Source organism: Mandrillus leucophaeus, unplaced genomic scaffold (assembly GCF_000951045.1).
Source record: "Mandrillus leucophaeus isolate KB7577 unplaced genomic scaffold, Mleu.le_1.0 Scaffold183, whole genome shotgun sequence".
Lineage (NCBI taxonomy): Eukaryota > Metazoa > Chordata > Mammalia > Primates > Cercopithecidae > Mandrillus > Mandrillus leucophaeus.
The window spans coordinates 3,657,011-3,669,600 of NW_012101843.1; the positions used below are offsets into that span (position 1 = coordinate 3,657,011).

The 12,590-nt window shown below is 45.1% G+C and overlaps 1 long non-coding RNA gene across 1 annotated transcript in view; it reads left to right on the forward strand.

Moving 5' to 3' along the window:
* Window positions 1-2,413: 2,413 nt before the first annotated feature.
* The window catches only part of LOC105538014, a 28,517-nt gene continuing 18,340 nt past the window's right edge, over window positions 2,414-12,590 (forward strand). Inside the window, exon 1 of the long non-coding RNA XR_001005821.1 lies at window positions 2,414-2,508. This is a non-coding gene — a long non-coding RNA (uncharacterized LOC105538014). The remainder of the gene's footprint in view (window positions 2,509-12,590) is intronic.

Consider the following 12,590-nt stretch of genomic DNA (forward strand, 5'->3'; position numbering starts at 1 on the left):
GTGAGATTTTAAACACTGGAGGTCAGAAAAGGCCTTACTGAGAATGTGAGCTTGAGCAAAGACCCAAAGAAAGTGAGGGAGTGGGTCGTGTGGCTGACTGGCCAATGACATTGCATGCAGTAAATAGCAAATGCAGAAGGCCCAAGGCAGGGCGTGCTGGGAGTATCCAAGGGATGTAAGGGAGCATCCAGCTCAGAAAGGCTGCCAGTGTGTTAGTACCCAAGAGAGAAGAGAGGGAATCAGAGAAGATGAGACTAGCCGAGAACAGAGGAGCCAGTCTGGGTAGGGTCTTGTAAGCTCCTGAGTGATTTGGGAAAACACTGAAAAGATTTTGGACAAGAGGGCGCCATGATCTGCGTTAGGGTCACTCTGGGAGCTGTTTTCAGACTGCAGTACCTGTAAACATAGATGGAAGGACCCCAGAAATAGGGACGTCAAGCCTGGAGATGGCAATCATGATCAGGGAGAGGAGCCATTGGCGAAGCTGAATCTCCAGGGACAAGAGACCCATGGAGTGCAGTCTCCTTTACCCACGTGGTAATTCTCCTACACCACCAACCTTGGTTTGGACTCTTGGCAGCTGCGCATAATGTGGGCTCTCAGTCAGGCTTGTGAATAAATGGAAGAAGAAAGAGAGAACAAAAAGAATCCTGCTGATAGAGGCTGCTGGTCAGGACAGTGTTGGGCAGGCCTGGAAGGGAGACAGGTTGCAAACACAGGCTCCCTGTGCAGCGGGGAGAACAGCCTGCAGAGCTCCCATGTAGGGGAGAGCAAAGTCCTTGACCCCACAGGGGCCCGGGTGCCTGTTCTGATCATCTCCCCAACATGCATGCTTCATTCTGTCATCTGGACCCCTGGGGACATCCTCTTGGCTGCTCATTATGGTTTTACTTCTTTTTAATTCAGCTTCAGAGCTGTAAGGAGAGACACGGTATAATTAATGAGTTGAGCTTTTAGTGTTTGTCCCAGCTGCCAAGGCTACCTAGGTAAAGATGCTTTTGCAGCTTTTTTCTATTGTTAAATATTGGTTTACTCTTCAAATTTTCCCCACTTTCCAATATCTATAGACTATACTTATGTATGCCCTTTAGGGTTTGCCATCTGTTGAAAAGCAAGTACAGATGAGGAAGGAGAGGAAGCAAAGATCAGCTAGGGCACGTTGTGGTTGGAAAATATGCCAGCTGTGATTCAATTCTAAATTTACTACAGGTTCATTGCAGAATTCGAGTCACCTTTCTGTAAAATGGAGAAATAGTATCTTCTAATTTAACACAGAGAGATCCCATAAACACCCAGAGAGCAGTCGCTGCCTTCCTGTTATGAAGGCTATGCTTTCTACACTATTGGTCATCTATCTCTAAGGGCTTCTGGTGGGCCCGTAAGACTGTCCAAGAAACTATGATAGAGCCAAAAACACTTTCTACCAGTGTCCCCACTGTGGTCAAATGATGGTCACAACATTTACTTACTGGTGAAGACTGCAACTTCCAGATTGCAACTGACTGCTGGTCTGTGGCATGACATATATATATATCCTCAGTCGGGCACGGTGACTCATGCCTGCAATCCCAGCACTTTGGGAGGCCGAGGTGGGCCTCCCAAATATATATATATTACTTTTGAGATGGAGTCTCGCTCTGTCACCCAGGCTGGAATGCAGTGGTGCGATCTTGGCTCACTGCAGCCTCTACCTCCCAGATTCAAGTGATTCTCCTGCCTCAGCTACCCGAGTAGCTGGGATTACAGGCGCCTGCCACGAGGCCCAGCTAACTTTTTATATTTTTAGTACAGATGGGGTTTCACTGTGTTGTCCAGGCTGGTCTCCAACTCCTGACCTCAGGTGATCCGCTGACTTCGGCCTCCCAAAGTGCTGGGATTACAGGCATGAGCCACCGTGCCCGACTGATGATTAGTATTTTTATATGTTCTTAAACAGATCTGTATTAATTTGCTATGGCTGGCACAACAAAATTCCACAGACTAGGTGACTTCAACAACAGAAAATATATTTACTCACAGTTCCAGTGGCTGGAAGTCCAAGATCAAGGAGTTCGCAGGACTGGTTTCTGCTGAGGACTCTCTCCTTGTCTTGTAGATGGCTACCTTCTCAGTGTGTCCTCAAAAGGTCTTTATTCTGCATACAACCATGTCTGTGACCAAATCTCCTCTTCTTACAAGAACACCAGTCATGTTGGATTAGGGCCTACTCTAAATAGCTTATTTCAACTTAACTCTTTAAAGACTGATATGGTTTGGTTTTGTGTCATCTCCCAAATCTCATGTCGAATTGTAATTCCCAGTGTTGGAGGTGGGGCCTGGTGGGAGGTGATTGGATCATGGGGGTGATTTCTAATACTGTTTGAAAGTGTAAAGCACCTCCCCACTTCTCTCTCTCTCTCTCTCCTGCTCTGCCATGGGAAGATGTACCTGCTTTCCCTTCACCTTCCACCATGACTGTACATTCCCTGAGTCCTCTCTAGTCATGCTTTCCATACAGCCTGCTGAACTGTGAGTTAATTAAATCTCTTTGTTTCATAAGTTACCCAGTCTCAGGTAGTTCTTTACAGCAACGTGAGAATGGACTAATACAAAGACCTTATCTCCAAATACAACTATATTCTGAGATAACTGGAGGTTAGGACTTCCACATACGAATTTTGGGAGGACAGAACTCAGTCCATGATGAGATCTAATTTTCTATTTGACAAGCACCTGCTGAGTACTTGCTATGAGCTAGGCAGTTAGCCTAGCTGGTCAGGGCATAGTCAAAACCATACTGATTATGTTAATGAGCCAGTTGGCATAACCCTCCCCAAGGACAGGCAAGAGAGTATAGCAGAAGTGGAGTAATGCTTCCATCATTCTTGCTGAAGCAGCCCCAAGTACTTGTGGTAGGTGCACCAGGAGATCATTTTCAGCAATAAGAATGCTCCAGTTGGGAGACTGCTGTTAGACACAGTGGGCTAACCCAGGACTATAGTGTCCAGAGATGAGGGCTTCCTCTTTGAGCCACTGTAGGGGGCACAGTCCACTGGCGTTGGAGTCAGAATAGACTTGGGGAATATGGGCTTATAGGTCTTAAAGTGAAGGGGCCATATGAATACTTCGAAGATGTTAAGTGATGACATGAGTCAGTGCTTGGAATAACTCAGCCATGGCCATATGACTAGCAGCTGTTGACCAAGTGTTATGGGAAGGTGAATGGAGGCAGGGGGATCAATATCTGACAGTTGAGGGTAAAAGACAGGACAGCCTAGACAATATTCGGTGGCGGATGAGAGGAATACCTAACTCCAAAGCAGAAGCCCATGAACACATTGAAACAACACTGGACACAGTCATGGGCTTTCTTTTTGTATGCCTTAAACCTTTCATATTTATTATGTGATCTTATCCTCCCAACAAACTTGTTGAGTAAGTAGGGCAGGTTTTACTAATCCTATAAGTTAAATAAGGCAATAAGGCCCAAGTCAGTCAAATGAGTGGCTAAGACCACACACTACATTAAATCAAAAGCTGTTTCCTGACTCCCATTCCTGAGTTCATTCAACTTTCAGCGCTGAGACTGGTTGTGGGATTTGTCAGCAGTGATTTTTAGAAAAGCTCATGCAGTCCTTTTCGGCTTTGTGAGAGAAGGTGTTTTGGCTGGGTCTGAGCCCTGCCCACCTGCTTGTCATATGTCAAGAATCATAATGCAGGGGTGAACCAAAGGCACCCCTTGTCCTTGAATATGCTGAGTGGTCATTAACTAGAATGGTTTTTGAAGGGAGACTTATGCTTGAGTCATGGCAAGGCAAAAGGAAGCTTTCATCCCTCCCTTCCTTCGTTTCTTGTCTAGAGCTTAAAGGCAATGTCAAGCAGCCTACTCTATTCTATTTCACCTGGGCTACCTCTTTGGCCTTCCTTGGCTCCTAGACTCAAAGTCTCTCCCAAGCAAAAGATGCACCAACATTTCCAATCTAACTCCGAAGTCCTGAGGCTGCTTCCTCTGGGAAGCCCTTCTTGAGCCCCTAGACCTGAGGCAGCAGTCTATCCCTTCTGCTCCATAAACCCTAGCACTGTCATAGCACCAGAAACTTTGACTGGCAATTGCCCATTGGCCTTTCTGGGTTTCCTAAGAGACTGTGCTTCTCATGGACAAAGGCTAGTCCTTCTGGATCACAAATTTACTCCCAGGGTGACTACAGTGATCCAGGATACTCCCTTGAAGGAATGGAAAGAGGAAACAAAAGAGTGAGGTTTTACAAGATCTTCACTCCTGCCTCCCCCAAATTCCACTCCAGCTGTAGGTTGTCAGAAGAAAGAAGTAAGGGAGTGTTGATCATTCTTTGCTGAAGCTGATCTATGTGGTTCCATTATGGTTATGATTTTCAAGAAACTTGGACAGAAAGGGTGTGTGGAGAGAGGCAAATGAGGGCCACCACAAAGATCGCTTTCTTGGAAGGAAAGGAAGGTGGAAACCAGTGGGATCCTTTCTCTGACCTTGGAGGATAAGTGAGGAAATGGAATTCCAGTGGAACGGTGGTAACAGCTATTGATCATGACGGAAGCTAAAAGGGTTGGGTCATGTCTGCCATGGCTCATCTTGGCAGTTGCACTCGGATATGGCCTGCACTATTCAGAATCTGAGTTTGGACTCTGAACCATTATCAAAAGCCTGAATGAACCAAATATAAACATGCAGAATGCAAATTCCAAGAAATAAAAAAGTGATGATATTTATTAAAACCCCAAGGCAAATAGTATTTAAAGAGGACACTGATATACACAGGACTGCTGTCACTTCCTCACTCTAAAATAGAGCCTGTTCCAGCTCATCTCACACATGACTATTATGTAGAACAAGCCATAAAATATGACCATAAAGCACTTTGCACACATAAAATGCTACATGGCAAATCCTTACTACTACTTCCCATCATTTAATATCTGAAAATAAATGTCTACCAATCATAATAATTTTATGTGACTTTGATGGGTGCTGGCTCTTACCAAACATGGAAGTAGAAAATGGGCTATCTGTGGAAGGCACAGTTTTACCTTGTAGGTAAAACTGCCTTGCTAGAATACATTTGTTTGTGTCCTTCATATTGAAAAAAAAAAAAAATGTTTGCCTGTCTGGAAGATTCTGTAGGTAGATAAAATGCTTTACTTGACATTTCCCCCCCCCAGACCCTATCACACAGTAGGTAATTATTGTAATATGTTCATTGAATGAATTAATGATTGCATGAATTGATGATTCAAGATAAACTAAGGGTACAAGCTTCTGGGTACAATGGGAGCCATCAAACACTGTCCCTAACCCGGATACACACATTGCTTTATGACTGGAGTAGGATCACTGGCATTGTTAGGGAACTGGTCCAAGTTATTTCTATATTATGCATTTCTTCAGAGGTTAGGACTGTCAGGTTTAAATCTTTTCCTCTCATGCACTATAAAAACTGTTTTTATTTTGCATTCGTGACTCAGTTAGCCATATTCTTGGAAAGTGTTGGCACTATTTCATTGTTCAGATTAGGATCCTCTTCACTTTGTTCCCCACCCAAAACAAAACAAAAACAAAAACCACCACGGTTCATACTCTGAACATCAAACTCCTCGTCTCTAAAGAGTAGGGGCTGGTCCAAATGCCTCCTTTCTACTTAAGACTCCGCGATTTTGTGAGGACACCTCAGTCTAGTGCCTGCCAATGGAATAGATTTATTTTAAGAAGAAAACAGGTTGGGGAAGGAGCTGCTGGGCAGCTTTAGCCATTTAGTACTGTGCTTGACAATATAATTCACCTTGTGCTCCTTCCTGAATCACAGCCTCCAATATGCTGTGTGCCCCTGACAGCTGGGGCACCATTTGCTGAGTTGAGGCAAGATATGCATTTTGCAACCACTCTATCTCACCCACGCAGGAAACCATTCACCTTCTGGCTGACCTAGCAACCAAATCATAAGCTCAACAGAGAAGCCGGGTGTGACGTGGAAGCTTAGAGGGGGAAAGAACAAGATTGCTTTATGCAGGGTTATTGTCCAGATTTATTTATGGCCCTTAAGTTAGACCCCCTCCACATGCTGTTGGCTGAGAAAGAGAGGGCTGCTATTTAGCAGTAGGATGATTTTTTGAAAAAATCCTTGAAATGATTACATATTCCCAAAATTCAGCTTGTAACTGATTGACAAAACACAATGCCTGTATGTGTGGTCATTAACTACAATGATCTGGGGCATGAGGCAGGATGTGGACACACCACACACTCCTACTGAGATTACAGTCAGGAGCTAGGCATTGCTCTTCATTTTGAGTTTAAAATAAAAAAAGACTGACAAATGAAATATTAATATGGAGCACCCGCCAACAGGTTCATAAAAATTAAGTACTCCTTTTGCCTTTTGCCTCCTCTGCATGGTTTCTCTTTTTGGAATCAAACCAGCTCTCCTTGTCATTATCCAATCGATATGGCCGATGGCAATCCTGGGCACTTGGAAACGATGTCCATGTGCTGTCCAGCAGCTGCCATCCATCTCTTGCTTTTCCTTAATTTCTGCTGACAAGCATGTTTGCTCCCACAAAAGGCTTAGATTTGTAGGATAAGAGCATTGGGATTGTGTCCATTTGACCTAAATTTGGGGATGTGGTGACATTTTGATGAGATTTGCTCATTGTAAATCTTAATTGATAGGACTAAAGCAAAACCTGAGTGACTGAACATTGACTGGCTCCATCTGTGTTGGGAAATACAGGTACAGAGGGGAGCATTCGAAGACTGCAACTCTCTGATGTGTGTGTTTATTGGAAAACAGTGTGGAGAAAAGAATGGTTATAACAGTAAGCTATAACAGTAAGCAGCCAAGAAAGGAGAGTGTTGACAGAGGAAGGAGGTAGGTGAAGGAGATACTAGGTTTCCCCACTTTATCACTTCTCTCCTTCTCCATGCAGAGCAAGAGACATCATTGTGGCTTGGTTCCTTAGATGTACTTCTATATGCTCTCCTACACTGCAGATACATCCAAATGTCTTCAGCTGATTAAAGTCAATAGGTAAGTTTGGGGCCAGGTGCAGTGGCTCATGCCTCTAATCCCAGCATTTTGGGAGGCAGAGGCCAGAGGGTCACTTGAGGCCAAGACTTTGGGACCAGCTTGGGCAACACAGTGAAACCCCATCTTTGCGAAAAATAAAAAAATAAAAAAACAACTAGCTTGGCATGGTGGTGTGTGCCTGTGATGCTAGCTACTTGGGAGGCTGAGGTGGGATGATCGCTTGAGCCCAGGAGGTTGAGGCTGCAGTGTGCCATGACTGCACCACTGCACTCCGGTCTGGGTGACAGAGCAAGACCTCATCTCTAAAAAAATATTTTTAAATTTAAAGAAACAGGTCAGTTTGAGGTGTCAGGTTGTCAGCATCGCACATGGTGCAGTAATTAACGAAGGTGACTTGTGAGCTGCAGATTCCATCATGAGGCTCTTCTCGTGAGACTTGGTCAGCCACAGGCTCTCCCAGTGGGATGTGCTGAAGCCCCTCTCCACCCTGTCCCTGCCCTCCCAAACAATGAGAGTGCTGCTGGGCCATATGCAAGAAGCCCTGAGTGGTAACATCTGACATCATGTGCTGTCCTGGGCACCAAGGGGGGGCCTTGATGGTGTGTCCATCAGATCGGAGTCTTCCTTCAGCCATTTGACTGGATTTCTCTTCCAATTCCAACTTCACACTATTCATTTCCCCACTGGGCTTGAAGGTCTGTTTTGCACCCTAGGCAATTCGATGGGGACTGACAACCAGCCTGGTCCCACCCTGCCTGACCGATTCTCCTGGGGGAGCATAGTCCCTGAGATGACTGAGACTCAGGGCGTTTATCTCCACTTTGATGCTATTTCTACTTCATCCTGTGCCTCTAATGACCTCTAACAGTCAGTAGACAGAGTCCTACTTGATCCAACCTCATGAGAAAAAGACTTCATTCTTCTTCAAATGTCTTGAGGACACATGTGTCAACCATCTGAGGTCCTTGAAAGAGAGTCTAAATTCAGGTATGGGATATATCATGGTGATCAAGTTAATCTGCCTAATTTCTCTTCTCCACATGTCAGCAGATAATAACAGGATATAAGTAAGGAAGACACTTGAAGGTTTTTAAGAGGACAGTGTGTGTTTCAGACACGGCCTCTCAGCTGTGGCGGGGGAGAGGTGTTAGGTGGAGGATAAAGGACAAGGCTTGGGAAGGTACAGATGGAGACAGAGGGTCCTGAACACAAAGTGAGAAGCCAGACTGTTCCATTGCCCTTTTTACCCCTTCCCTGCTGGGGCACAGCTTCACAGGGCAGGGTACAGTGCAATTCTGACATCAACTACCACAGTTGGTGCAGACTTTCCTGGTTGAAAGCACAGGTCCCCCAAAAACCCCCACCCTTCAGACCCCAGCCACAAGCCCTGGGGTTTCCAGGCCACCCACACATGATTGAAATACAGGCTACACGATCGATCTTGTCTGCAGCCTTCCCCACTTCCCCAGCCCCTCTAAGCATATGATTGGTGTTTCTGGCCTGGATAGTCCCTATCCTGAAACTGTCAAGGGCACAGTCACCTCACCTCATCAGCACGAACTCAGGCCTGGCCTCAGGGGCCCACCATGAGTACCAAAGACACTCCTATCGCTCAGAACATTCCAAGGGTTTAGAAATTCCCACCCAGGAACCTAGACCAAGACCAGCCGCATTCTTTACTGTAGAATGTCTGCCTTTCTCCTCTCTGCAAAGCCAGATGGGCTGTGAAGCAATCAGCTTCAACCAGCGGCTCTCATCCCTCACCAGTTACAAATGGGCTTCCTTTTGCAAAACTGGAATTGAGACTTAAAAACAGAGGCCAAGTCAGATTTTGTTTTACAAACTTGCTTTACCATGGGATTTCTTTTAGCTCAAACTCCCCAAGGCATTTAAAAGCTAATAATAACTGCACTGCATTTGTGTGCTTGCCGAGAGGCTGTTCTGCACATGGAGAGCACAGTTCCAGTCCCAGCTTGTGGTTTCTTGGCAGAGGGACCTTGTAGCGGCTGCCTTACGGTGTGTGGCCCTGGGAAAATATTTTTACAGGGTCTCATCTCTATACAGAAATTTGAGTTACCTTAAAATCATGGTGTCGGCACCATTCTAGTGCCTCACACAATCTCATGAAAGGATACTCTGCCGGCTGGCAGGCATGATCTGCTTGGTGGGACACTCTCTTGGGTCTGGGTCCAACTGAGGACCCTGGGACAACCCCATAGGTGCAGGTCTTTAAGCTCCTTGGGTAGCTGGTCACCCCAGTGAAATGGGGTAAATAGAGTATTGGAGACACATGAAGACCAAGGCCCCCAGGGGTCCCACACTCCTCAGGGATGGGAGGGCCTAAGGCATGGAGCACAGCAGCCCCACCTCCACAAGTCCCTTGAGTTTGCCAGGGTGTCAGGATGTTTCTGGACATTGGACAAATTCCTTAATCTCTGTGTGTCTCTTTCCTCATCTGTCGAATGGAGGTTATAATAGCAATGACTCAGGGTTAATGGAAGGACAGAGCCAAAGCACAGCCTGGCGTAAAATAAGTGCTTTTTTAAGGTGTTAATTCTGATTCTGTTTTATGGTTTGTTTTTTGTTTTTTGTTTTTGAGTCTTGCTCTGTCACCAGGCTGGAGTGCAGTGGAACAATCTCGGCTCACTGCAACCTCCGCCTCCTGGGTTCAAGTGATTCCTCTGCCTCAGCCTCCCTAGTAGCTGGGACTACAGGTGCATGCCACCATGTTTTATGGGTTTTTTAAAAAATTAAATGTTAACCTTTAATCCACACAACTCTCTAAATAACTTCCTGTTTTAATTCACATTTCACTGATGAGGAAATTGGGATTTTTAGAAAATTAAAGTAATGTGTCCAAGGTCACACATATATCTGGTAAGTGTCTGAGTCAGAATTTGAACCCAGTTAAGTCTGACTCTAATGCCTGATTATTTTATGATATGCTCCACTATCCCTTAATTGCTGAAAAGTCAAATTTATGTTATCTTTAAAAAAATCATGGCTAATGCATACAAAGGCTCGTTTATGTGGCCTGATATCAGCATGGGGGTATTCTTTCTGGAGTGCAAGCTGCAGATAACTTTGGCTGCTAGAGGATCTTCTAGAAGCAGGAGCTGTGTGGCAGAATAGAGCCTATAATGCCAGCTTATTAGCAAGTATGTAAACACCAAGAAAGTGACACTGCAAGTATTTCTCAACCCAGCACCCAGTGGCACAACCTGCCTTCCTTTAGGGACTAACAGAACTTCATCCAACCTTCCCTGTAGGCTCCACCAAGCACTGGAGGTTCCTCTGTTCCTGCAATCCCCTGGAGGATGTTTGAACATCCTATTCTTTAGCCTTGGCTTTGGGAGTGTGGCATTTACAAAGGAGCTCCCAGCCAAGCTTAGGTATAGGGAGGAATCACTTAGCAGCCTGCCTATGAACAGAGTTAAAAAGGGAATAGATAATTCCAGGAGCAGCCTGAAGGCAGTTTCAGCCAAAGAAGGGCACATTAAGATGTAGAAGAGAACAACTGGGTAGGTATATATCCAAAGGATTATAAGTCATGCTGCTATAAAGACACATGCACACGTATGTTTATTGCGGCACTATTCACAATAGCAAAGACTTGGAATCAACCCCAATGTCCATCAGTGACAGACTGGATTAAGAAAATGTGGCACATATACACCATGGAATACTATGCAGCCATAAAAAAGGATGAGTTTGTGTCCTTTGTAGGGACATGGATGCAGCTGGAAACCATCATTCTCAGCAAACTATCGCAAGAACAGAAAACCAAACACTACATGTTCTCACTCATAGGTGGGAACTCAACAATGAGATCACTTGGACTCGGGAAGGGGAACATCACACACCGGGGCCTATCACAGGGAGCGGGGAGGGGGGAGGGATTGCATTGGGAGTTATACCTGATGTAAATGACGAGTTGATGGGTGCTGACGAGTTGATAGGTGCAGCACACCAACATGGCACAAGTACACATATGTAACAAACCTGCACGTTATGCACATGTACCCTAGAACTTAAAGTATAATAATAATAAAAAAAAGGAAGTTAGAGGAATCCACAAAAGTGAAAGAAGTCGTTGAAGTTGGGAAGAACCCATTAGGCTTGGGCCCTTGGGCACAGCTAAGAATATCTGTGCCAGGTACAAATTCCAAGCCGCATACTTAGAGATTTGGAGCAGACAAGCTAAGAAGAAAGGCAGGGAAAAGAAGTCGCTTCTACAGCAACCAGAAGAAAGTTACCCAACCAGGGAACCTCCCTGTTAGAACTATTCCGGTTATACCAATGTCAAGAACATCGCCAGTGAGTTCAGAAATTTAATAGCCAAGGAAATATCTAGAACCTCTAGAAAACTGAGGTTCTAGATCTGTGAAACTGGAAGCACCTCAGTTGTGATTCTGACATAGGTAGGAAGGGATGAAAAGGACATATTTTTGTGACTTTGTGGATCTGTGCAGAGCAAAACAGTTTCAAATGATTCCACAAAGCAAAATGATTCCTCTTCTGAAAACTGAATGTGAGAACCACCACCAACATCCACCTATGCAAACCTTCAGGCGATTGAGCCATGTCAGGATAAGTATAATCTGGCATTTTTATCTTTGATTCGAAGGTGGTCATAAAGACCTTTTCAAAGAGGTAGGAAATGAGGCCAGTGAGAGCAACTGTGAATGGGAAATGTCAGGATACCAGAGATAGTGCAAATGAAACAGAATTGAGCCAAGAGCTGCGGCAGGTAATTTCAAAAGCCTAAGGTCATCCAATCTCCCTCCATGGGGGTGTGAGCTTTTCAGCAACCAGAGACTTTGCAGCTCACACTTCCTGGGGAATTAGTCAAGGTCATATGGGCCGCCTGGAGGTAAAAAGGAGGCTGATCACTAAATCTCCTTGCTGATGAGGAGCTGGATCTGAGAATGCAATCCACCCATGAGTTCTGGAAGGTTTCTATGACTCTCTCCAGTCAAAATTGGGTGCTGGCTATGGTGTCATTGACATTTGTCTTCACGGTTCTTTGCCCTTTCTCTTTCAGCTCCTAACAGGACCCACTTCTACCCCCCAAACACTGGGCTCTCTCACCATGCAAGGCCTCCATTCATGGAGCTGACTGAGAAGGCAAATAATTTATGCTCAATGTTTGGTCATTTAAAGCATTGCTTTCCTATCTCCGGAAATATCTTTGTTGCTGCTCTTGTTTTTGTTAATAATAGTAATTAGATACAAAAAACAATGAATGTATCAGGAGGGGATGTGAGGGAGCCTTCCCTCTTCCTTCAACCCCCACTGAGTTCTAGTGCTAATCACTCTGGGTTTAAAGCCAGGAAGCTCAACTTCTAGCCTCTGCCACTTAGGACGCCGTGTGATCTTCAACAAGTCATGTCGCCTCTCGGGGAGCTCATTATTCTTATCTAGAGTGAGGAGGAGAGGATGGTTTCCAAAAATCTGCTTCAAAAATCTTCTAAATTCTATGAGCTGCCTGTGAGTGAAAGCCAGACCTGTTAGCATGTCTTGGGTCTAATTCCACAGAACAGCCCAGGGGGTATG